This window comes from Chelonia mydas, chromosome 1, assembly GCF_015237465.2.
Source record: "Chelonia mydas isolate rCheMyd1 chromosome 1, rCheMyd1.pri.v2, whole genome shotgun sequence".
In the NCBI taxonomy this organism is placed as follows: domain Eukaryota; kingdom Metazoa; phylum Chordata; order Testudines; family Cheloniidae; genus Chelonia; species Chelonia mydas.
In genome coordinates, this window is record NC_057849.1 from 104,148,731 (window position 1) to 104,175,116 (window position 26,386).

Below are 26,386 nucleotides of genomic sequence, written 5' to 3' on the forward strand. Positions count from 1 at the left end.
ATCTTCATCAATACCCTGCGAGACCTGGACGACACACTGTCCATGTGCTTCCTCTTTGCCACCTTCTGCGCACTGGCAAGTGCCACATGCAGACCATCCAGCTGTGCCTCCGCCTCACCGTGGAGTTCCTACTACAGAGTCATGGCGACCTTCACGGAGTTGTACACCATGCTGCTGGGCTTTGTGAACTTCTGCCTCTACCAGTCCTTCAACCTGCACTACCTCCACAAGATTGAAGGCCAGGCTGAGGCAGAGCAGAAGCCGGAGGAGAGGGAGGCGTATACCATGGACTCAGAGTGCTACATGGAGAAGCTGTCGGCTCTGAGTGCCAGACTAGCCCAAGTGGTAGTGCCGAAACCAGAGGACGAAGTGTGGGTGGATGAGTTGCCTGCGGACGGGGGGAGCGCAGAGCAGGAGGCAGCGAGGAAGAAGGAGCAGGAGGCAGTAGAGAAGCTGTCATAAATATAAAGGGAAGGGTAATCACCTTTGAAATCCCTCCTGGCCAGAGGAAAAATCCTTTCACCTGTAAAGGGTTAAGAAGCTAAAGGTAACCTCGCTGGCACCTGACCAAAATGACCAATGAGGAGACAAGATACTTTCAAAAGCTGGGAGGAGGGAGAGAAACAAAGGGTCTGGGTCTGTCTGTGTGATGCTTTTGCCGGGGACAGAACAGGAATGGAGTCTTAGAACTTTTAGTAAGTAATCTAGCTAGGTATGTGTTAGATTATGGTTTCTTTAAATGGCTGAGAAAATAGCTGTGCTGAATAGAATGAATATTCCTGTCTGTGTGTCTTTTTTGTAACTTAAGGTTTTGCCTGGAGGGATTCTCTATGTTTTGAATCTGATTACCCTGTAAGGTATTTACCATCCTGATTTTACAGAGGTGATTCTTTTTACTGTTTCTTCTATTAAAATGTTTCTTTTCAAGAACTGAATGTTTTTTTCATTGTTCTAAGATCCAAGGGTTTGGGTCTGTGGTCACCTATGCAAATTGGAAAGGATTTTTACCAAACCTTCCCCAGAAAGTGGGGTGCAAGGGTTGGGAGAATTTTTCCTCTGGCCAGGAGGGATTTTAAAGGTGATTACCCTTCCCTTTATATTTATGACAGAAGCAGAAGAAGCTGTTTGAGGGGTTGCAGTTCTTCCTGAACAGAGAGGTGCCTTGGGAGCCCATAGCCTTCATCATCAGGTGTTTTGGAAGCAAAGAGTTTTGGGACAAGTTCGTGTGCATCAGTTCCACCTATGATGTGAGGGACCCAACCATCACCCACCAGACTGTAGACTGGCCCAGCCTGGGAAAGCGGGTGATAGGCAGGTAGTACCTCCAGCCACAGTGGGTATTCTACTTGGTCAATGCCAAGATGTGCCTCCTGGTGGCTGATTATTTCCCCGGCATGCTGCTGCACCCACACCTCTCATCCTTCGTTTCGGAGAAGGATGGGGACTACATCCCACTGAGAAGCTGAAGCTGCTGGCCCTGCAGAGGGGCGAGAACCCAGCAGAAGAGAGCAGAGAGGAGGAGGAGGATGACAGTGATGAAGAAGATGATGATGATTATGAAGGCTCAGAAGGAGAAGAACACTCTGAAAAGGAAGATGAAGGGAAACTGAAAAAGCTGGAAGAGCAGCGATCCCGGGGAAAGAAGCTGCCAGTGAAGGTGTCGGCGGGCACGGTGCGGCTGGAGGACAAGCAGCGAGCAGCCCAGGAGGAGCAGAGCGAAAAGAAGCATCTCGCTTTCATGATGATGAAGAAGAGGGAGAAGTACCTCTATCAGAAAATCATGTTTGGGAAGAAGCGCAAAGTCCGAGAGGCAACCAGACTCACTGAGAAGAGGAAAGCTCATGATGGTGTCACAAAATCAGAGAAGAAGAAAACCAAGAAGGTGTGACGGGAGTGATGGAGCTGTCGGGCTCTGCCCTCCCTCCAGGACTGGAGCTGCCCCTTGGCCCGGGAAATCTACTTTCTAGGCTGTACCTCGGGCCTCCTCTAGGACAGGCCACACTGAACCGGAGCCAATAGCATCTGGCCGGCCATGACTTTCAGGTCTGTCGATGCTCTGGGGACACCCCCAATTACTGCCTATCCCCTCTATTTAAAAACAAAACCAGCCTCTTCCCCCATCCTCTGGGACCCCATTCAAGGCTCCCCCATGGGGAGGTTCCGGGAGCATTCTTTGTCTGCTTCACTCACACCAATGCCAACAGGTTATGGGTGGGAGGGGGCAATGGATTCCCCCACCTGGTCTGTCGCAGCAGAGCCTCCAGGTAGGCAGATGAGGGATGTGAAAAGGGAAGAATCCTCCCCGTGGCTGCAGCAGATCATGGATGCAGCCAAAGGTCCCCAGAGAAGCCGAATGGCCTGTTAAGTGTCAGCAGCTCTCCCTGGGTCAGGGGAGGGGAGGCTGTGCCTGGTACCGGCGAACATCTCGGGGCTCTTGGTCATACAGAGCTAATGGTAAAAGCGGGGCCCAGGGTGAGCTGGCCCAGGCCCTGAGCTGGGGCTCCTCCAGCAGGCTGGGTGCCTTGGAGCTTGCGGCAGTTGTTGCTCTCAGAGGGAGGATCCCTTTGCTGTTTGCTTTGCAGGCTGGGGATCTGCACGGTCCCTTGCAGCCAGTGCAGGCAGGTTGTGAACCTCCTGGGAAAAGCTTCCACTGCATGCATCCAATGAAGTGGGCTTTAGCCCACGAAAGCTTATGCTCAAATAAATTGGTTAGTCTCTAAGGTGCCACAAGTACTCCTCGTTCTTTCTAGCAATTGAAAGTAGCCCACATAATAAAATGAAATGAAATATAGAAAATAATCCATAAGAAAGGAAAACATTTGTAAACCTGTAAAAACTGGCATTTAGACAACAGTTATCACAGTTAGTGAAATAATATACTACATCTATATTTTTAAATACATTTGACTGGAGTTGATTGTTGCAGTTGAAGCCTCGTCGTCTATAGCTTTATAAAGTGACTTGTGATGTGGGCTATTACACTGAAACTGAAATTAATATTGTTTCTTCTAAGTAAAATATATAAGGCTTGAGTCTTCTTGCTATTATACAAGTTTTTCACTTGGGTAACTACATGGATATTACAGAGTGGAGAATCAGGTCCATAATCCACAGCATATACTATGTATTACACCGTTAACATAATAGAGAAAGCAACTCTGTTTTACTTGTTCTGTTACCAGCACACTGACTTTCCTTTTTTTCATTCTTTTGGCCCTGATTCAGCAAGGTACTTAACTGTGCCAAACAGTAAAAATGGGAGTGCACTGAAGTCAATAGACTATTCCTATGCTTGCAGTTAGACATGTGCATGCATACCTTACTGAATTAGCACCATAGCAACTTCTCTATATTCCCATTCCCATTTTGCTTTAATACTAAATGGTGTAAAACTGCCCCACCCCCACCCCTTACTCACACAGGTCCCGGCAAGGGATTTGCTGGAGGGACCTGGGTGGAAAAAGAGGGGGAGCTGGTAAAAGACCTCGGCTAATTACAGAATAAACATGGGGTTACCTGCACTGTACACTGTTATCTGCTGGCACATGTCCAGTGTGGGTACTCCATAGGACAGTTATACAGTGACTGGATAAATGGCTTGGAAAAGAACTTAAAAAAGAGGTGTTCATTAAAGGAATGAACAGGGGACGGTTGGGGACTCCTATGATAGGTATGACAGGGAGCCAACTCCCTATGCCTATAGCCCACATTAACCCTCCTACAAGAGGGTGGGGTCGATGGTAAGGTCCCAGCAATGGATTTGTTGGAGGGACCTGGGGGGAAAACAGGGGAGCTGGTGGAAGCCCCCACCCCGGGTAGGGTAAGGTCCCAGCAATGGATTTGCTGGAGAGACATGGATGGAAAAAGAGGGGGATCTGGTAAAAGACCCCGGCTAATTAGAGAATAAACATTGGGTTACCTGCACTGTACACTTATCTGCCGGGTAGTCCCAGACATCTAATAATAAAATTGTGGCCTGATTAAACCCATATCAGATGTCTCCTGTCCTTCTTTTGGCATAGCCAGACAAATGGTGTGAAACTATTCCCCCCACACGCCCCTTACCCTCACTGACCAGTGTCCCCTGAGTTTTTGTGTGAGCAGCTGTGGTGTTTAAGTCAGCAAAGTTTCCCTGTGGTTTTGCTATTCCAGTGTCAGTCATTATATCAACCCATGGAGCATTAGTTTTTCACATCAATCCTTGGCCTGATTCTGCACTGCCTTGCAACTGCTGTAGGGGTTCAACCCTCAAAGGGGGCAAGAGGCAATAGTGCCATTTGTTTGTCTGGCTATACTGAAAGAAGCACAGGAGACATTTGATATGGTTTTAATCAGGTCACAATTTTATTATTAGATGTCTGGGACTTCCCAGCAGTGTCCAGTGCAGATAAACCCATGTTCATTCAATAACTTCCTGTGGGGCTTCCATCAGCTCCCCCTCTTTTTTCCATCCAAGTCCCACAGCCAATCCATGGCTGGGACCTTACCGTCCACCCCCACTATTTCACCACCTAAAGGCAGGGAGGGTTGGTGCTGCCTCAGCATGCTACTTGTGAAAGGAGGCTTCACCACATGGGCTGCCCCCTTTAAACTCTTCTGCCATCTGGATTCCAGGGGATGAGTCAGAGTCACCACTTGTCCCCTTTTGAAGCTGTTTGACCTCTCTCTCCCCCCTCTCCTCCCGCATAAAGCACTGTTCCCTTCATTTGGCTAGGCAGACAAATGATCAGTGGTCAATTCCATGCACAGGCAACTCCTTCCCTGCTGTTCCTGCTCTTTTCTGCTGTTGATATCCTAAACTCTCATGTATGAAATTCTGTATGTATGAGTCGAGCTATAGCTTGACAGCCACTATACTCTAACCACTATGGAAGTGAATTTTCTTTCATCACTAGAGTGACCTGACAGGCCATTCTTTGCTGTCAGAATGGCTCCTTGGAGAGAAACTGCTGGTGGAATCTCATAATTCATGTATGCCATGGCACTCATGAGTCTGACGTGTGTGAATCATTAAACCTCCTTCCCACCCATGTATTGCTGTATGGGAAAATAATGGATGGGGAAAAGGGTAAATCATAATGATGACAGCAAAGAAAAAACACTTTTGGGATGTGGCATAACTTTGACCTTCTGTTTTCCCACAACACTGTTCACTCTACTTTGAACTCTTCAGAAGGGCTATGTTCCCTCTATTCGTATTAATATAAATGCAACTTTGAAAGTTTAAACAAATAGTCAGCTGAATCACTGTAAGGTCCTGATCCTTCAAACACTTATACATGTGAGTAGCTTTAATTATGTTAGTTGTTCCATTGAAGTCAATCAAGAGTCCAACACGATCTTTTATTGTGCCTGAACCTGCTCTATGTGCTATATTTGAAAAAGCAGATTATTAATGTGAGGTCTTATGTCTGTTGTGTCTATTTCTAGTGATTTCAACACTTTCCTCACCCAAGATTTGGAAGCGAAAAACACAGTGCAAGTATAGACATGCATTGGTGTAAACAATGTGGAGTCAGTGGGACTGCTCATGTGTCTATTAAGTTACCTGTGTGCACAAGTGCTTGTAGAATCTGGGCCATAGCCTATACAAAAGTTGTATTTTCTGCAATTTGTTGCCACTCAGACTTTACACAAAGTGTCTAGAAAGATATAATAAAACTATGACTGCACTGTGTACCCAGAAGGAAAAGTGTTGACTTAATCTCTTTGATACATCTGTATCTGAGCCTGCAAGGTGCAGAGTGCCACACTCTCTCTCAGGAAGGCTCATCCTCCTTCCCTCTCTCACCAAGCAAATGAAATATACAATGCATCTGAGGGAAAAATCATATTTTAAAAAGTAACTCTAATTGGCATTGCTGGGCCACTTGCTGGCTTCAGCTGTCAGGCTGAGAAGTTTATAATACTAAACATATGGTAAGCTCATAAAAGAGACAGCAATCCAGTTTCCATCAGGAGAAGAACTACTATAACATTGAATTATGGAACAAAATATTCAGGGGTAAATGTTTTAACTGACCTCAAACTATCCTCCAAAGTTACGCATGCCAATTTTGTTTATTAGTAAATATTTACAACACATTAGTTTCCAGAACTCTGCGCTGCAGTACATTTTACAATATATCCCACATTGCAGCCAGTCAGCCAGCTCCTGACCTACTGCAACCTTCTGTGGTGGCATTCCACAAGATGGAGACTGGTGTCTGGTAGGGGCAGGAGGAGATGTTAATGCTGGGGCTGCCAGCCCCTGTCTCTCTCCATCTACTTCAGAGAAATGCCAGTGAGGGTAGCAACTGAGTTGACCAAGGGTTCCTGAGTTCTCAGCCAAGACTGGGCTCCCATTGTGCTAGACACTACACAAACCCATACGAAGGTACACTCCTTAGCCCCAAACAACTTACAGTCTTGTGCTCTGATCCTGCAAATACTTATGCACATGCTTAGTTTTACAACTATAAGTAGTCCCATTGATTTCAGTGGGGCTCCTCATGGTTAGGGAAGTTTGAAAATATTCTAGCAAAATTGTTTTTTGGTGGAAATTTTGTTTTTTGACAAAATGAATAGATTTGAATAATATTTCATACCCACATGTCAGACATCATGGAGTTTGCCATATAAATCCCCTTTTTGTGGTTTCACTGGGTGGATGCACAAATAGGTTACTAATAACAATAATTTACTAATATGTGTACACAAAAATAAAACTTTTATGGATTACCTGAGAGTTCTGTGAAGCTATTACAATGACTGAACAAAAGATCTCAAATGTTCAAGTTAGTTTCCCACCTGCTGAAGTGAAGAAACAGATTGACAGAGCCAGAAGAGTACCCAGAAGTTACCTACTACAGGAGAGGCCGAACAAAGAAAATAACAGAACGCCACTCGCCATCACCTTCAGCCCCCAACTAAAACCTCTCCAATGCATCATCAAGGATCTACAACCTATCCTGAGGGAGACCCATCACTCTCACAGATCTTGGGAGACAGGCCAGTCCTTGCTTACAGACAGCCCCGCAACCTGAAGCAAATACTCACCAGCAACCACACACCACACAACAAAAACACTAACCCAGGAACCTATCCTTGCAACAAAGCCCGTTGCCAACTGTGTCCACATATCTATTCAGGGGACACCATCATGGGGCCTAATCACATCAGCCACACCATCAGAGGCTCGTTCACCTGCACATCTACCAATGTGATATATGCCATCATGTGCCCGCAATGCCCCTCTGCCATGTACATTGGCCAAACTGGACAGTCTCTACGTAAAAGAATAAATGGACACAAATCAGACATCAAAAATTATAACATTCATAAACCAGTCGGAGAACACTTCAATCTCTTTGGTCACTCAATTACAGAGTGGCAATTCTTCAACAAAAAAACTTCAGAAACAGACTCCAACGAGAGACTGCTGAATTGGAATTACTTTGCAAACTGGATACAATTAACTTAGGCTTGAATAAAGACTGGGAGTGGATGGGTCATTACAGAAAGTAAAACTATTTCCCCTTGTTTATTTCCCCCCCTACTGTTCTTGTAAAGTGCTGGAAATAGCCCACCTTGATTATCACAACAAAAGTCCCCCCCCCCGCTTCCGTCCCCCCTTCTCCCCCCCATCCCTTCTCTCTCCTGCTGGTAATAGCTCACCTTTCCTGATCACTCTTGTTACAGTCTGTATGGTAACACCCATTGTTTCATGTTCTCTGTGTATATAAAATCTCCCCACTATATTTTCCACTGTATGCATCCGATGAAGTGAGCTGTAGCTCACGAAAGCTTATGCTCTAATAAATTTGTTAGTCTCTAAGATGCCACAAGTCCTCCTTTTCTTTTTCAAGTTAGTTATAAAATCTACTTTAAAAATATTATTTTTTTTCTTGCTAGTTTTAGGGTCACCAGCTCTGTTCACCCTTAGTGGATAACCAGTTGTTTGGTGATTGTGGAAATCTATTGAATGGCTTAACTGGGTAAAAGTTTCTTTAATAAAAAGCCTGGTCTGTGCTAAAAGTTAAAATCTGCCCAGCTATGTCACCCTGAGCTCAATGTAGTTAAGCCAATCTAACCCCTGTGTAGACAGTACTAGGTCAACAGAATAATTCTTCTCAGGGAAGAGAATTATCCACGCCAACAGGAGAACCTTTCCTGTCGGCGTAGGTCAGATGTGGGCAAACTACGGCCTGCGGGCCACATCCGGCCCGCAGGATGGTCCTGCCCAGCTCTTGAGCTCCCGGCCGGGGAGACTAACCCCCTGCAGCCTCACCTCACCACGCTGCCAGCACTCTGGCTGGCTGCTCTTGCCAGGCAGCGCGGCAGCATGGCTGGCTGTGGCTGGGCTGCAAGCTGCTGCCGCTCTGAGCGGCATGGTAAGGGGGCGGGGAATGGGGGGGTGGGATAAGGGCCAGGGGATCCCAGGGTCAGTCAGGGGACAGGGAGAGGTTGGATGGGGCGGAGGTTTGGGGGAAGGGGGCGGTCAGGGGACAGGGAGCGGTTGGATAGGCTCGGAAGTCCCCGGGGGGCCTGTCACGGCTGGGGGTGTGGATAGGGGTCGGGACAGTCAGGGGACAGGGAGGGTTGGATAAGGGGTGGTGTCCCGGGAGGGGACAGTCAGGGGGCAAGGAGCAGGGTGGGTTGGATGGGTTGGGGATTCTGAGGGGGGCAGTCAGGGGGTGGGAAGTGGGAGGGGGCGGATGGGGGCAGAGGCCAGGCTGTTTGGAGAGGCACAGCCTTCCCTACTGGGCCCTCCAAACAGTTTCGCAACCCCGATGTAGCCCTCGGGCCAAAAAGTTTGCCCACCTCTGGCATAGGTAGTGTCTATACTGAAGCGCTATAGCGGCATGGCTGCAGCTGTGCCACTGAGCATTTCAAGTGTAGACAAGTCCTCAGTCTTGTTAGCATAGCCCAATGGCTCTAGCCTCCTCCCTGGTGCTTACTGCTTGGAGTGGCTTCTCACATGGATTGGGTCCTGGATTTCTTTTTAGTGACACCGGATGCTCCTCACTGTGCCTGATACAGAAGGGGTGTTGTCCCTTGGGAAAATGAATAATGCTACCACTGCTGGCAAGGTGTATAAAACCCAGTAAACACAGAACAATAAAGTACATGAACACAAATCCCCAACAAAGAAATTACACACCCAAAAATAACAGTATAATAAAAGGGAATTTTTTGGGACCTGGAAAAATAGACTCTAGGCAAGGAAAGGGTTAGGGTTAACTAATAAATACTAAAACGTCGTCAAATTCCCTGCCTCTCATACGCACAACTCTTCCCAATCCCCAAGTCCTCCCTAGCACCTTTCCAGGCAGATGGCAAGCTCGGGATGAGTCTGGAGATGAGTGCCACAGCTCTGTGAACATTGGCTGGATTAAACATAAAGGGTCCCCTGATTGTGTCTTCACTCCTGCGTGGGGCAGTGTCCTCTCCCAGCTCTCTACTTGGGAGCTGCATGGGGTTCTTGGCAACTGATGCCAGGTTGGATCTCTGCAGGGTGGAACTGCCTGACCCAGGCACTAAATCCCTGAGCAGTTCACACACTCCATTTATGGGGAGAAGAGTTAATCAGAGACTCCCTGAGAAGTGCTGCTTCTCCCTCAGACCAACTCAAAGCTGAAACTAGTCTCCTTCTCAAGTTGTTCTTTCCCATCAGCCTGAGCAGCCCTAGATTTCATGACACAGATCTCAAAACAATGTCCATAGGGTTCCTGGGAGGAAGGGGTGGGATCATCACGCTTACTGGCATCAGCTAGAATTGGGACTCTTTGAAGCCCAGTTAAGACAGAAGGCTCCATCCCTGTGCCCCGACTGGTAGAATACTGGAGCTCCTGATTGGCCAGCTTCCCCTACTTAAAACAAGAAGGTGGAAAAGGAAGTTGTCCCTGTAACTGGGCTCCTGCTCTGCTTTGAATCGCTCACCCACTGTTATCTGCTCCTGTTTCCTGGTATCTGACTATTGGCTCCTGATGTCAGCTCCTGGTTCTCAACCCTGCCTGGCATGGGGACTGGGCCCCCTGCCCTGTGCTACCCACTAGACGTGTCTGCCTAAATCCCAGCCCATGACACTGGTTCATCAGTGGCACAGTCAATTGCTTGACGCCTCCCTATTGGCCTCAGCAAGAGTTTCTAGTCCATTCTATTCCCACCCCTGACTCCAGGCATGGGAAATGGCATCACAGAGGGCTCAGATAGCCATTACTGTTGTAGTCCATAGCATGGGAAGCCTAGAGGCTCAGTGCAGACAGTTCCAGGAGCTGGCAAATTCCAAGTGTGGGTTACATTAATGTAACATTAGACTACATGATGAAACTTTTTTTTCAGTAGCAAACTTTTAATGTTGTAGTATAAATCTCAGGAGGCTCATGCTATCATCTAACATAACCAATAATTTACCCACCTCCTGACATTTACTAGTTTGTAGAGTACTTATTAAGGATGGGAGAAACTCGACGGTGTATTTGATTTTACAGAACTTCTAGAATTTTATGATTTTATTTTCTGTTTTGTAAAACTTGAATTTCATTAAATATTTCTCCATTAATTTAAGACGCTTTTCTCAGACCTAGAGAAATTAACTTCAGTAGTTCTAACTATGCAGAGTGCTTTATAGATGGACACAATAATGATTGTTGCTTAAAAATAATTCTTATCCTGCTTCTAGAGCTGCTGTGAGATAAAAAATAAATCATCCTTTGCTAGTCCCAAACAAAATTCAGACCTCGAATCATTTAAATTACTTTCTAACCTGAGAATCCACAGTCTTTGAGTGGGTGCTAAATTCAGCAAAGTTGGCCCATGCCCATTTCATGTCTCTTAAGGAAGAAAAAGTTTCCAGTGAACAGAAACTAGCCAAATCTATGTTACATTGTAAACCAGGGAATAATGTGCTTGCTTTCAGCAGTACGTATTGTGCAGTTGAGACTGAAAATGATTTAGTAGTGTTAGGTAGTACTGCGTACTTTTGCTTTACATGAATTTTATTGGAAAAAACCCAGTGCTTCAGGTTTGTCTCTTCTGCAAGTTATGCAGAGACTATATAATAGCAAATAATAACAAATACAATAATTAATAAACCATGTCCTTGGCCACTGGCTGCTTTAATTTAAAAAAACAACAACGATGGGGTTGCTTCATATTTCCATATTATCTAGTCAGCAATTTAATTATCTTGCCATTGTCATGGCATCCAGTGGAAGTGGCAGGAGCTCAGCTGACAAACATGGTCCCTCTTTGTCCTCACTACACTGCTATTAGGCTTTAGTTCACAATCACAGATAATGGGATTGCTTTAAGAACATTTTAAAGTTTATACTTTATTCAGTTTCAAAGAGAACTACCCCATAAATCTGAATGGGGGAGAAGAAATGTTACTCAAGCTTTGGCTATACTAGAGTTTTTAATTGAAGTTAATTAACTGCCAATTAACTTAAGTTAGCCAATACATTTGTACATGCTGATCTGCACACTCTGTGTACACTTGTTCCAGGACACAAACATTTGTGGAATGATTTCTGCTAGAGCTCAGCTGCTACACAGGGCTGCAAGGTCCTTGTGTCATTAAATAAGCCACAAACATTTATGGAGTGTCCAGACTAGCACATACAGATGTGTTGGCTAACTCATATCAGTTGGGAATCAATTAACTTGAGTTAAAAACTCCCATGTAAACATTCCCTCAGATTGCAGTGGGGTCTGGGGGGGTTAGACAGTGGGGAGGGGGGTTTGGAGGGTTAGACTTCTCTGTGGGTGTGAGGTGAGAGGGCACAGGGAACCTCCCTACACAGCTTGCACCCCTGTGCAGATGCCAGGCACAATTCCAGGGGAGGAGGTGCCTTGCCGGCAAGCTGACCTGGCACACAGAGGGAGCTACGATACACACACCAGAAGAGGTATAACCAGCAGCTGTGTGGTCCCCAGCAATTTTGAAGAATTCTGAACCCACAAGAAGTCTTCCCCAAGTGAACCCTAGGGTGGTGGGATTCTGCATCACTGCTAGTGACTGATGGCACCCAAATGAAACAACTCAGCCCTAGGACTGGAAACAACAGCCTTTGTGTACTTCCAGCACAATTAGATACTAGAGTACTCAAGGCAAAAATGATGGGTGCTAAGAAACAGCAGAAAAAAACACCTAAAATGTTTTTATCCCTTTTAATCAAATAATGGTATATGGACTACATTAAGATATTACACCAAAGGCCATTTGAGGATAATGGAATTCTCTAAGGAGCTCTTTGCAATTCTATATCACAAGAACATAAGAATGGCCATACTGGGTCAGACCAAAGGTCCATCTAGCCCAGTATCCTGTTTTCTGACAGTGGCTAATGCCAGGTGCCCCAGAGGGAATGAACAGAACAGGTAATCATCAAGTGATCCATCCAATAATTAGTGGTATTTAGATATCAGACATATATGTAGTGAGAATATGGAAGTATCATGATGGGTTACAAATATTCAAGAATATGATTAGACTCAAGAAGGGTAATTTTGTTTTTAGAAAAGAATAAAATGTACAAGGAGATAGGAGTCATAAATTATCCTAGCCCACATTATTTGCAGTTACTCCAGTTGAAGCGTCAGACAGAGTATTAAATGTCACAATCTCCTTTGCCGAGCACCATCACCTCAAAGGCCTGCATAAAGGATTTTCAGGACAGTTCTTCCCTGCCTCCACATATACATGACTCTCTTAGGCTTGTTGATGTCCAAAATGTTCTAACTGCTTCCACTGAAAAGCTTCCCAATGTTTTTCAGAGCTATGAGTAAACTATATTTCCCACCCATTAAAAAAAGCATGATTTAATGCATATTTGTTCCAGTTGTCCTTCAAAGTTAGGGAGTAGTTCTCTCCCATGACTGGTTCTTATTTCACTGATTATATAATATTAATACACACTAATTAGGAAAGTGGTTCAAAGGGAAAATATTTTCTTTATTCACTTGCATTAATGAGTGACTCAGCTGGACACAAATCCACAAAATCAGTGATGGACAGGCAGGAGAATTTGGGTTCAAATGTCAGTGTCCCACGTGGTGGATTAGCTGCACAAAACCCATTGTTAATAGGAGCTATACCTCTAATCGACCACGCATACCTTTGAAAATGTGCCTTGGTACATCCAGCAGATTAAGATTTCTTCTCATTTCAATGTTTTAAGGGAAGAACCCACAGGTATTTTTTTAAAAAAATCAGAGATCTATTTCTGCACTAGTCAGATCTATTATATCTGGTGAAGATGGATGGATATGCCCTGCTTGGCAATTTGCTGCCATATTCCTAAAACACCATCTTCATGAGACACTACCGTCTAGCATCCAACAGCAATTTATCTTCATTACATTAATGTCTAATGATATTCACTTCTGATTAAACCAAATGAAATAAAAGTTCTCACTCTTGTCCTACTTGGTTACTTTTTTGTGGGGAATTCAGTCTTTTCTTCTGCCTTTGGGGAGCAGAGGTGAGAAAAGGAGGAGTGGGAAGAGAACTGGAGGACAGAGACAAATTGTGACACTTTGAGAACATGTGTTGTGTGAATTTGTAATTTGCACTAATATCCAACTGAGAATGATTTGATGCCATAAAAAAACTCTTTGCTCTTGAGAACTAGGGTTAATTGGTCCCACAGGTGAACTGCCATTTTATCTAATAAATCATTTTCTCTGAAGTAGTCAATTCTGATTTTCTTTATGAAACTACATTTGTATCTCTGTGTGTAAAGAAAAAAACGCTTGTATTGGTAAGCAAGTCTGCTTTTCTGTTACAAATACATGAGACAATTTTCTAAATCATTCCTAAAAGAAGCTTATCAACAAGATCTCAAATTATATGTGCTCTAATTCATTTCCATAGATGAGCCTGAGATATTTATCGGGATGGTATATTGAGGAATTATAGAATACGTTAAGGCATTTTGAAAAGTTAGCATGCAAACCATGAAAACATATGTTCAGTTATCTTTTTCTTTGTTCATCTTAAATGAAAAATCTCATATTAAAAACATTGCCTGAATACAAAGGGCTAGATTCTGAATTTTACCGTCACCGGAATACTATAGCACTAGCCAGAGGCATGGGATGAGTAGGGAGACACAGCAGTGGAAGCCCCAGGAAGAATATAGAGGCTCCAGGAGATTACATACTGCGGCAGAAGCAACAGCTGCTGCATGTGCTTATCCTGTTCATGGCTAGCTTTGCCGCCTGGTGCTTAAGGAAGGCTACATTCTGGACATGCCCCCCCCACCCCGCTATTCCACCTCTTCTCACCCCTTTTCCAATAATTAGCAGCAGCATGAGTTGAGAGCAGTGCCTGCATTCTGCAATCAGACTGTGGGGCATAAAGGGTGAAATCTTCTCTCTCACTCCAACCTGACAACGCCTCGGCCACTTGAGCAGCCATGAAAGCCTGCCACAGGGAGACCCAAAATATGTCCTGTTTTATTAGGGGAACAGGAAGAAAGAATTTAAAACTATAATGGTGCTGATTAGATACAATTTTGAATTCCTAAAGGCTGTGTTAATGTAAGAACTATGGTAGCGAAGTAGGGAAAACTAACCAGCCAATCCCATTTCCAACCAAATTCTGAGAAAGGATAATATTTCCATTGACAGTAGATGTCTCTCCCCCACTCTTCAATGAACAGAGTACACAAATTGTCATATACAGAGTCATTATAACCAGTGGATCCATCTGAGTAAAACCTGCAAAGAGGGTTATTTTTGTTTTGGGGCATAGCGGGAGTGAGGGACATGTCAGAGTCTAAAGATGTAAGTCCTGTGTAAAAAAAATGAACAACAAAACCACATTCCAGCCTAAAAGGAGAGGTGACAAAGACGTAGATAATTGTAGCAAGGTTTGTACCTGAAAGAAATAGTCAGTCATCTTGCTAGGAACAGAAAGGGGGAAATGCTCTTGGCCACAGCAACTACCTGAGCATCCAGCAGTAGCCTCAGGTTTAAAAAGATTCCTTCATTGTGAATCTAAGTCACAAGCATCCTCTCTATATCAGGGGTGATGATATGAAGTGTAATTCAAGGATTAGAATAGGGAGGCCTGGAGCACGCCTCTCTCTAGTTTAGGTAAGCAATGTTCCTGCACAACTTCACCTCCTGCTTGGCTACTACAGCTGTTTCAGTCTACATCAGGGATCAGCAACCTTTGGCACACGGCCTGTCAGGGAAATCCACTGGCAGTTTGTTTACCTGCAGCATTTGCAGGTTCAGCTGATCGCAGCTCCCACTGGCCGCTGTTCGCTGTCCCAGGCCAATGGGGGCTGCAGGAAGCGGAATGGGCCAAGGGATGTGCTGGCCGCCACTTCCCGCAGCCCCCATTGGCCTGCAGTGGCGAACTGTGGCCAGTGGAAGCTGTGATTGGCCGAACCTGTGGATGCTGCAGGTAAACAAACGTCCCAGCCCGCCAGCGGCTTTTCCTGATGGGCTGCGCACCAAAGGTAGTAGATCCCTGGTCTACATTAACCTCTAGCTGGATCCAAACTCTCACTGAATTAAATGAGCTTTGTATCAAGCCTATGAGCCTCACTTTTCCCCATCCTACCAGTATCATCTCAGGCTTCCCTGGATTGAGCCTCAGTCCATTTAGCCTTCAAACAGCCCCCAATCTGCTGGAGACGTTAGGTTGTTCATTCCACTGTGAATCACATGCGATAGTGATGCACAGCTACATATCATTATCTTACCAAAGAGATAATGCAGTCCATGTCATCTTACTAACGTTCCCAATGGTCTCCCACTGCAAGTATATTGAGAACAAGAGGCCGTCAGAATGGAACAAAAGCATTAACAAGGTCTTCTCAGTGAGGCTGCCTTTACTCAAAGACAGAGAAAGGGAAAAACAGATATAGTTCATTTTCTGAACTCATTAAAAAGCCCTCTTTTCACAAGTTCAGCAAGCTAAGAAAATGACAGGCCAGTTTCTTTTTCTCTTTTGTGTGTAATCATAAATAAAGGAGAAGATAGACTATTATCAGATCAGCTGATAATCCATAAAAAGGATGTATCATAAGCAAGGCACAGCACTGAATTTAAGACTAGGTACAAACAAGTTGGATTAAGTGCCTAGAAATAAGATAAGCTTTAAGAGCTGACTTCATTTATAGGAAAAAAGACAAGCTCTTTCATCTGGCCTGTGGGTACAAAAATTCACTGATTGATATATTCCTCATGTTTTGTTCACTAAATTATATCGATCACTAGAATTGGAAATCAAAATCCTGTTTCTCCACTGCCGTGCACCTGCATCATCATTTACACCTGTGCAAAGAAAATCTAAACCACTACCAGATCAGAAAAGCAGCATGTTATATACACTTTGCACTGGTGTAAGAGACTGCATAAGACCTTGAAATTCTAAGTAGAAAACTATACAGTCACCCAATTGTAAGTTCCCATTCAAAGTTCAGCAAGCAAACCAAAGATTAAAACACACACAACGTGTCCTCCTTCTTAACTTTCATTCCAAGAAGTGGATGGTAACTCTGGAGGCCACATAGGGTTCCTTGTATGATTAAACAAGAAAATGTATGTGAAAAGTCAGATTTGCTTAGGGAGCAAGAAAAGATTTAAAGGGGAAAAATAAGAAAAACAGCTGGAGGGTTGGAATTAGAGACTAAAAAGGAAACAGTGATGAACAATGTTCTATCTCCAGTTAAACAAAATCCAATCAAGCACTATTTTTAATCATTTATGCTCTACAATTTTTAGAAAAATAGCTAGAGAAATCTTCATTCTACATTCTTTCTATTCAGGGATGTTCAGGTCATCTCAGTGTGATGAAGTACAGTGTAATTCTTTTTCATCTCCATTTCCTGAGTATCAAAACTTCAAAAAGACTTTTCTTCACCGATCATATTTTTTTTCAAATACAGTTTATAAGTGAAATATCCATATTATTTTCAAATGTGTGTTACTATTATTTTCTTTGCCATTCATTATACTTTTGTTTTTAAGGATTATGTCAGAATCCTGTAGCCTAGCCTATCTACAGTTACGTGTTGACTGGCCTCATACTCCATCAGCTCAAGTGGTAAGGGCTTGGGTTTTTGCATTTGAAGGTTCTGGGTTTGTTGCCTACTAATAACCAAGGCCCGTGTATGCACATATGTAGCCATCATTCCCCATAGACTGGCTAGCTGCCGTGCCTCAGAGCCCTTCATAATACTTCATTTCAGTTCCCTTGTGACCATGGTCAGCAAAGGAATTCTTTGTCTGGCAGGCAACTGGCAGTTCCATTTTTTTTACTTAGTTCCTTCCTTACAACTTTTTCTCAGGCCAAAAGGACAAAATCATACAGTACTCTTTGGAGGAAAAAATATTCAAAAAGAAGTAGCCAAAAAAGGAGGGGTTGGATTTACAGGCTGCATAGAAGACCTGATCAAAACCTCGTGGTTTGCCTTTGTATGGGTTTCACAGAACTTAACGAGTGGTTTCGTTTACATGGTTCACTACAGCTCCAGTTTCCTTGGAATTTTAGTTTGACATAAACCCAAGAAATCCAAGTGAGGATTGGCATGGATCCTGTGGAACTAGGACAATGGGTAAAGTGAAAAGTATAACTGAGACAAAATGATGGAGTATGGAATCTATATGGTTTACCACTCTCCTATCTCGGAGATCCCTTGAATTTGCCTATGTTTAATTTACAGAGGAGACAAATAAGAGAATGAATGGGCCACAGAAATAGATTAGGTGCTCCTATTTACACACTCATAATGAACAAGGAGAGATCCAATAAAGTTAAAAAATAATAAATGTAAACTGATAAAAGTAAATATTTTCTTACACAACAGATAATTACTCTGTGGAACTCTATATCATACCCTATTGTTGAGGCCAATTAGTAGGATTCAAAGAAGGAATTGACGTTTACGTGGACAATGAAGCCATCCACAGTTACTAGATAACACAAAGCATGTATAAGGTACACAAACAATCAAATTTCATGGCATACGTCACCTATGAATTATCTGAGGTTAGGAAGAAATTTCCTCTACAAGTAAATTGCACCTATAATGTAATTCCATTATTATCCATTATGGAGTATCTTACACCTTCTTCTGAAGTATTTGGTACTCGCAATCATCAGAAACAAGATACTGAATTAGATGAACCACTGGTCTTATGATTGTGATGGGTTGGGTCACAGAAACCCGCTTGGGACTGCCACCTGATGTGCTGAGACTACCTCTAAGCCCATTTTCCCTGTTAGCTTGGGACTTCAGTACCCCGTCTTGTTGAGCCAGATACGCTAGCCTGCTGCAAACACAGACCCAGGTCTGAACCACGTCCCCCACAAGCTGCAGGCTTAACTGAAAACAGTTTGAGAAGTTCTCCTGTCTCCAACACCCAGATACCCTGTTGCCAATGGGGTCCAAACCCCAAATACATCCGTTTTACTCTGTATAAAGCGTATATATGGTAAACTCATAAATTGTTCACCCTCTATAACACTGATAGAGAGATATGCACAGCTGTTTGCTCCCCCAGGAATTAATTAGAGTACTTGTGGCACCTTAGAGACTAACCAATTTATTTGAGCATAAGCTTTCGTGAGCTACAGCTCACTTCCTCACGAAAGCTTATGCTCAAATAAATTGGTTAGTCTCTAAGGTGCCACAAGTACTCCTTTTCTTTTTGCGAATACAGATTAACACGGCTGTTACTCTGAAACCAGGAATTAATTACTTGCTCTGGGTTAATTAATAAGTAAAAAGTGATTTTATTAAATATAAAAAGTAGGTTTTAAGTGGTTCCAAGTAATAACAGACAGAACAAAGTTAATTACCAAGCAAAATAAAACAAAAACACACAAGTCTAAGCTTAATACTGTAGGAAACTAAATGCAGGTAAATCTCACCCTCCGAGGTGTTCCAATAACCTTCTCTGACAGACTAGACTCCTTTCTAGTCTGGGTCCAGCAATTACTCACACCCACATAGTTACTGTGCTTTGTTCCAGTTTCTTTCAGGCATTTCTTTGGGGTGGAGAGGCTATCTCTTTAGCCAGCTGAAGACAAAATGGAGGGGCTTTCAGGGCCTTTTATATTCTCTCTTGTGCAGCATCACAGCCACAAGACGGGGTCTCTTGCCACCTGGGCAAGTCACAGGTCTATGAATGATTCAGCTTTTTGCAGGCCAATGCCATTGTTTACATGTTAGTTTGAATGTTCCCAAGAAAGCTCAGATGTGGATTGGCGTCTTCCAAAGTCCATTGTTAATTAACTACTCCCAATTACTTGAATAACCACTTCACACTATGTTGACCAAATCTGTCTTATGTGCTTCCTACAGCAAACACTTTAAATACAAGCATAGAGCCAATGCTCATAACTTCAGATCTAAAAATGATACATGCATACAAATAGGATGAATATATTCAGTAGATCATGACCTTTGCAAAGATGTGTTACATGGCATATCTAGCGTAACACATATTCCAGTATGTCATATTTACACTCCTAAGCAGATTTCTATAAAGCATTATGGGGTGCAACATCACAATGAGGTATGGTAATTTTTATGTTCCTATGGACTGAAATTGTACCACAACCTCTCCATGCCTCTTCTATGAGGGTATATGACCTCAGTTTCTGATTTCCCATCCAGTTTCCGACTCCCACCTCTGTGCTCACCAATTCAGGTTTGGTTTTGGTTTGTAAAATTAAAAAGGGGGGGCATTTGTACTGCAATGGATAAAAATATTAAGCTTCATTTCCATGCTGAAGACTTTTAAGCATGCTCTTGAAGCCCAGTTCCCAAGTATATCTTTTCAGTATGATAAGTGCACTTGAGAAGGAGAGAATTTTGTAATGTAAAATATATTCTCTTCATTTTAAGAAAAATCTTGGGTCCCCAACACTTTACTTTAATATGCACAACGGTCATGGGGAGATCAGATACTTCAGAATAGACACCTGCTTTTCATTCCTTTTGAGATGCTTACCTGGTGCCAGTTCCAAAACTCTTTCTCCACAATAAATAGATTTAAAGCGTCTTTATGCTGCCAGATCTGCTTGTTTTATATTTGTTTACCAGGGATTTGTACAGTTAGTGTTTACTGAAGGTAATGAAAACAAAATATCTCCCTACGAAAGTATGACATTGTACCTTGGACTCAGAACACAGGAAACTAATAAGTGAAGGACAGTAAAGTCCTGCAAAATACAGACTGATTGCTTTATTTACACATTAAAAAGCAATCAGACAAAAAAAAAGATATTGAAGTACACCCTGTGCAAAATTTCTAGTTTTCATTATTTTGTGGGAAGAAAACAAATTGCTTTTCTTTGCTAGTTGAGGTTGAGGTGCCCATAGCAAAGTCTGAAAAAAGGAAGAGGAAACAACCAGGGACAACTACACGGAGTTGCTTTATTTCACATCACACAGTGGGGAGAGCTGCACTCTCTGCTTCTCCATACTTCAGATTCTGCTCCCTGCTTCTTGTTTTCCTCTCACTTCTGAAAGCCTGTTGGAGCATTCTTACCAACAAATGAGGGTATGTCTACACAGGTATAACAAAAACACTGGCTAGCCCAGGTCAGCTGACTCAGGCTCTCAGAGCTTGGGCTTCGGGGCTGAAAAATTGTTGTGTAGATGTTTAGATTTGGGCTCAAGCCCAAACTTTGAGACCCTTCAAAGGTGGAGGGTCACAGAGCTCAGGTTCTAGCCCAAGCCTAAACATCTACACAGCAATTTTTAGCCCTGCAGCCCAAGCCACATAAGCCTGAGTCAGCTGACCTAGGTCCACTTCGGCCATGCTGCGGGACTTTTATCCCCATGTAAACGTACCCTGAGAGGCCTTCCATTTCCACACTTCTCTACCTCTGTATTTGGCATTGGTGCAGCTGCTGCTGGGATACTGGATCCACTTCTGGTGCCCACAGTTCAAGAGAAGGTTAACGGGTAACTTGATTACAGTCTATAAGTACCGACATGGGGAGCAAATATTTAATAATGCATTCTTCAATCTAGCAGAGAAAGGTATAACATGACCCAATAATTGGTAAATTGTTCCAATGGTTAATTACTTTCATCATTAAGAATTTGCATCTTATTTCCAGTCTAACTTTATTTAGCTTCAACTTCCAACCACTGAATCTTATTATACCATTCTCTGCTAGAAAGAAGAGCCCATTATTAAATATTTGTTCGCCCTGTAGGTATGTCTAAACTGTAATCATGTTGCCTTACCTTTCTCTGTGTTCAGCTAAATAGATTGGGCTCCCTAAGTCTATCATTACAAGGCATTTTTTTCTAATCCTTTAATCATTCTTGTGGGTCTTCTCTGAACCTTTACAATTTACCAACATCCTTCTTGAATTGTGCGCACCAGAAGTATACACAGTATTTCAGCAGCAGCTGCATCAATGCCAAATACAGAGGTAAAATAATCTCTCTACTCCTGTTCAAGATTCCCCTGCTTACACATCCCAAGATCACATTAGCTCCTTTGACCACAGCGTCACACTGGGAGCACATGTTAAGGTGCTATGCCACACCCCCTGCCAAATCTTTTTCAGTCACTGCTTCCCAGGATAAAGTCCTCATCCTGTAATCATGACCTACATTCTTTGATCCTAGATATAAACATTTATATTTAGCCATATTACAACATATATTGTTTGCTTGCACCCAGTTTACCAAGCAATCCAGATCACTTTGAATCAGTGACCTGTCCTCTGGTTACCAGCCCTACAAATACATATAGTCTGAAAGCTCCATTCATCTTCAGTTTTAGTCTTTTCATATGTGGCAATCAAAAACATCACTACAATTCTTCACTTTTGTTTTGATACCTTTGAATCTGAGGCAGCATTTTCACTTTTAAATGTATAGTATTTATTCTTGCATCTCTCCTGAAAAATTTTAAGGTTTAGCCCTGAAACACATGCACAGATGCCTTTAACTAAAGAAAAGCAAGCAAGCTAAGGTTGTTGCACTGGTCAGCATGCTGTCTCAATCATTTTTACAGTTCTATGAACATTCATTCTGTCTCTTAACAGATACCCAATGTACTAAAAACCATCACCATAAAACTCTAATTCTAAGACTACATGACTTTTTATACAGTACCTTTCACTCCTCTCCACAATGTTAGCCATTCATTACATAAACTAAAGCACAGTGAAACATTTAAAAAATGCTGCTAAAGTTCTGAACCAGGTACAAAGAGACACACAACTTTATATACGGTAGGGGTGCTGGAACAATTTTTATTGTGGGGGTGTTGATAACAGAAACCATGAAAACCATGTATTTGGTGTTATTGCTACTTCAAGCCAGGGGGTGCGGCAGCACTCCAGCACTCCTAGTTCCAGCATTACTGATGTTCGGTATAAAGTAAGAAGCCCAATAGTTTATTTAATGCTAGATTGTAACTGGGACTACATGACCATGCATGAAGTAAGACTGAATAAGAAACCACATCATAGCCCTACTCAGATGTTGGGTTTCGGGAAAGTATCACTAATTTACCCTCTCCCCAAGCAAGTGCTCAGGGATAGGGTGGTTCCACCTCTCTAATTGCTGGCTAGAAAGACTGAGATATGGAATGTTGTAATTTATTGCTGGTATAGGGAACAAGGAGGAAACAGATAAGGAACTGTGATTCAGATGTGTCTCTTTGAGGCACAGTGCCTCTTGGGATTATTCCCAGGTTGATGAAGTTTTCATATAACCCCTTGTGTGTAAAGAAACAATCTAGACCTTAATTTGCTTTGGCTAAGAAGCAGATTCAATATATGTCATAATATTTAGCTAGGGGTTAATCCCTAGTTTCAATTTTATTACAACATGAAGGCCTAGTCTACACCAGGAATTTACATTGGTATAGCTGCCTCTCAGGGGTATGAAAAAAAAACCACACACCCCTGAGAGATGAAGCTGTACTGACCTAACCCCCAGTGTAGACGGCGCCAGGTTGATGGAAAAATTCTTCCATCAACCTAGCGACTGCCTGGTGGATTACTTATGCTTATGGAAGAACTCCTCCCATTGGTATAAGTAGGGTCTACACTGCAGCTGAGCTGCTGTAGCATTTCAAGTGTAGACATACCAAAGTTCCAATAGTACTTGGTTTTGTGCTAATAGTTAGGGCTTGGAAAGAAGAAAGTATGATAGATCAAACAATAAAGGATAAATTCTCCTCTCTGATCTCAGTGGGTGTTTTTATCTCCCTAGACGTATCAACTGCTCATGGATCTAGATTTTGAAATTCTGTTTTTCCCATTCCTGCTTTGATCTCTAGTCAGTATATGAATCAAATGCCTTGTATATAAGGAGAAAAGAATATCACAGCTCAGGTCCGCCAGGAGGATTTCCAAAAGGAAAAAATATATAACTACAGCAAGACATTTTTCTTTGATTTAGCTAAAAATGTGGAGTCATTTACTTACATTGTAGAACTAGATGCCTCCCAATGTAGGGAAACGGGAAGATCCGTTCCCCAAGAACCTTATAAATTAATGAGTGACATGACACAACATGAGGAGTAACAAGACATTAGGACGAGATAGGGAAGGAAGGACAGGGGCTATCAATAAGAGTATACAACTGTTTAGTGAGATAAGTATATAGCATGATGCAGGAAGGACTTTTTTTAATTTTGTCGTCTCTTAGAAATAAAATAGAAGTGATAGTTGGCTATTTTCTTGCAGACTTGACAGAGGAAGTGGAATCTAAGGAGGGACTTTAAATAGGAAAGCATAGCCTCTGAAGCCTTTTCCATACCCTACACTGAGCAAAACACACTTTACCATAGAGACTAATGCTCATACAGAATTATGGTATTCCCGATTAAAACAAAGTGTTTTTCTGAAATCAATTAAGATATTTTTCAAATAAAATTTTAAAAAAATACTACACTGGTTAGTACTCAGTTATCTATGTAGGAAAGATGTAATTTATGTGCTGAATTTTTCATTGAACTTTGTTTTAACCAGCCATTAGAAACTTACAGAGCTCAATAAAATGTTGCCTTGAAGTGGTAGATAAGGCTGAAAGATGATCAAGCCTCTTTTGCCACAATAGCAGGAGTAAAATATCACCGGCAAGATGATCAGCACAATCAATCCCCCCAAATTATAGATCTCCAAGATCATGAATGATTAAGCAAAACGTGTAAGCATACATGAATTAGGATGAAGGAAATTGATGATATGTTCATGGCAATGGATGATATTGTTAACTCTTTATCCCCTGGCACTGTGGCAGATCCATGATACAAGGAAAAGAAACACTTGGAGCTTACAAAGGAGCTTGCAAAGTGTGAAAGGAGAAACAACACAAGACCCATCAGTGTCTTGGATTCTCAGATGTGCAGTGTACTTTGAGAGAATGGCTCACAGAGACGTTAATCTTGGAAACCCTTATTGACATGGCCCATCACTATTGAGTTTGAGAACAGCTGAAGTCCCTATCATAATCAGATTTCAACATGACCAGATCAAACAAAGATTATTATGGGCCACCCATCAAAAAAAGAGAGAATGATTGAACAAAACAACAAAAAAATCACAATACTCCCTTCTTACTGCATTGTATGATAGGAGTGGTGTCTAAATGAAAACAATATGGTGAGATTTATAAAGAGGTACGTGATCAAGAAGTGAGATTTGCTCTGATGCACTCGGTGATTATCAAGGTCTTTGGAATTGAACAGCATACTCACCATCACTATCATGGAGGCCGCCGAGAGGCATCTACAAGAGAAAGAAGCAGAAAACAATGCAGGATAAGCCACCATCAGGACATGAACATCTTTTTATTTTGTTTGATATGCTGCTGGCAGAGTCCTTGTCCTAAGAGTTGGTCTCAGCATCCAGTGTAATCTTTTCTCAACACACAGTTTATGCTGGCTAAGGAAAGTTGTCTTCAAAGTATAGTTTTGCCAAGAGAATGTTTTCCAATTTGTGCACATTTTCTTCCTCATCATAGCCATGGCCTTGAATATGAACAGGCTCCAAGTATTCATTTATGTCTGTTTACTGATTATGTTGCCATACATGATTGTATATTTTGGGGGAAAATAACAGTGCCAGAGATTAGTGTAGCTTTGCATTTATGCAACATGCATCAGGGCTATTCAGAATTTAGCAGCCACCTATTTGTTTAATACATCATTGTTGTACCTAATGGCAGAAATTAGATTTAGTTGTTGGCTGGTGAAGGAGTTAACCTTACTATTGAAAAACTGTCATTGCAGAAAAATTACAATGGTGTGTGGTCTTCTTAAAGAATAAGATTGAACCTTAAATGATGATGCAGAGATGTGTGGATTGGGTGTAAGACTCATTTGAGATATAAATAAAATACAGCACACAGTGATCACCAATAAAGTGTTGACCACAATAATGACCACACGACTGTATCTGGGGTATGACAGTTATTTCATATTCTAAATATAGATGAATACTTTGGTATCACAGATACCACTGTGTGGTAACTGATGACAAATGGTAAGTTTTTAATGGTAACCACTGATAAACAGTGAAAATTCCTCATAGCTTGAAGTGCTAGACAAAGAAAAAGCTCTAGCTGGACCATTAATGCAGCTAATAGGGAACTTCACAACAACAGATACTGTTAAAGATTGAAAATATATTTGTGACAAAGAAAAATTGATTTGCTCCAAAACTCTCCCACAGCCGATAGTGAAATGGGAATTCTGTTATGCTCTATGGTGTGATACTGAAAACCCCACTGAGTTGATATATACCTTGTTCTTCTCAAACATGAAACTATACCAGACTACACATGTATTAATAATAAACTCCGGCAATTCTCCAGTCTAGCATCATTAAGGACAGCTAGAGTATCTGAGCATGCTCTGGTTTTACTAACCGGAGAATTAGACCAAGGACACAGGGAGATTCCTGGAAGTTCCCCACATTTCTTGTAGGTTCCCCAGAGTTATTGACATTTCAATTCTCAGAGACATACTTGTATGTCTGCAATTTCCATCCTTGGTGATATGCAAGGATGGGAAGGCAGACTATATATGTAGAGATAGGTGACATTTTTCAACTGAAACTTTTTATTTGTGGTGAAAAAGAGATTTAGCAACACTGAAATGTTTCTTAAATTTGTGTTGGTTTCACATAATTGTTTAAAACAAAACAAAACTAAAAACTTCATTTCTGTATTTTCCAAATGTAATGTTTCAATTTTATGATTCAAAATGACTGCTTATTTATAATTTGTTTCCATTTTATTTTTTAAAAATTAAAAATGTAAAAAAACCCCTATCAAAATATAAAAGAAAACATTTTATTTAGGTCAAATTTTATGTGGATGTTCAGATAGTATAGAAATAAGCATGGCATAAGCGCCTATATAAAATAGATCAGAATCAGTTGTAAAGTCCCCTG

General features: G+C 42.2%; 1 protein-coding gene and 1 pseudogene across 1 annotated transcript in view; one reads left to right on the plus strand and one right to left on the minus strand.

The window, feature by feature from the left end:
* NALF1 (NALCN channel auxiliary factor 1) overlaps positions 1 to 26,386 on the minus strand; it is a 781,386-nt gene that overhangs the window by 238,468 nt on the left and 516,532 nt on the right. The window lies entirely within an intron of this gene.
* On the plus strand, positions 28 to 1,942 carry LOC102934240 (annotated as a pseudogene).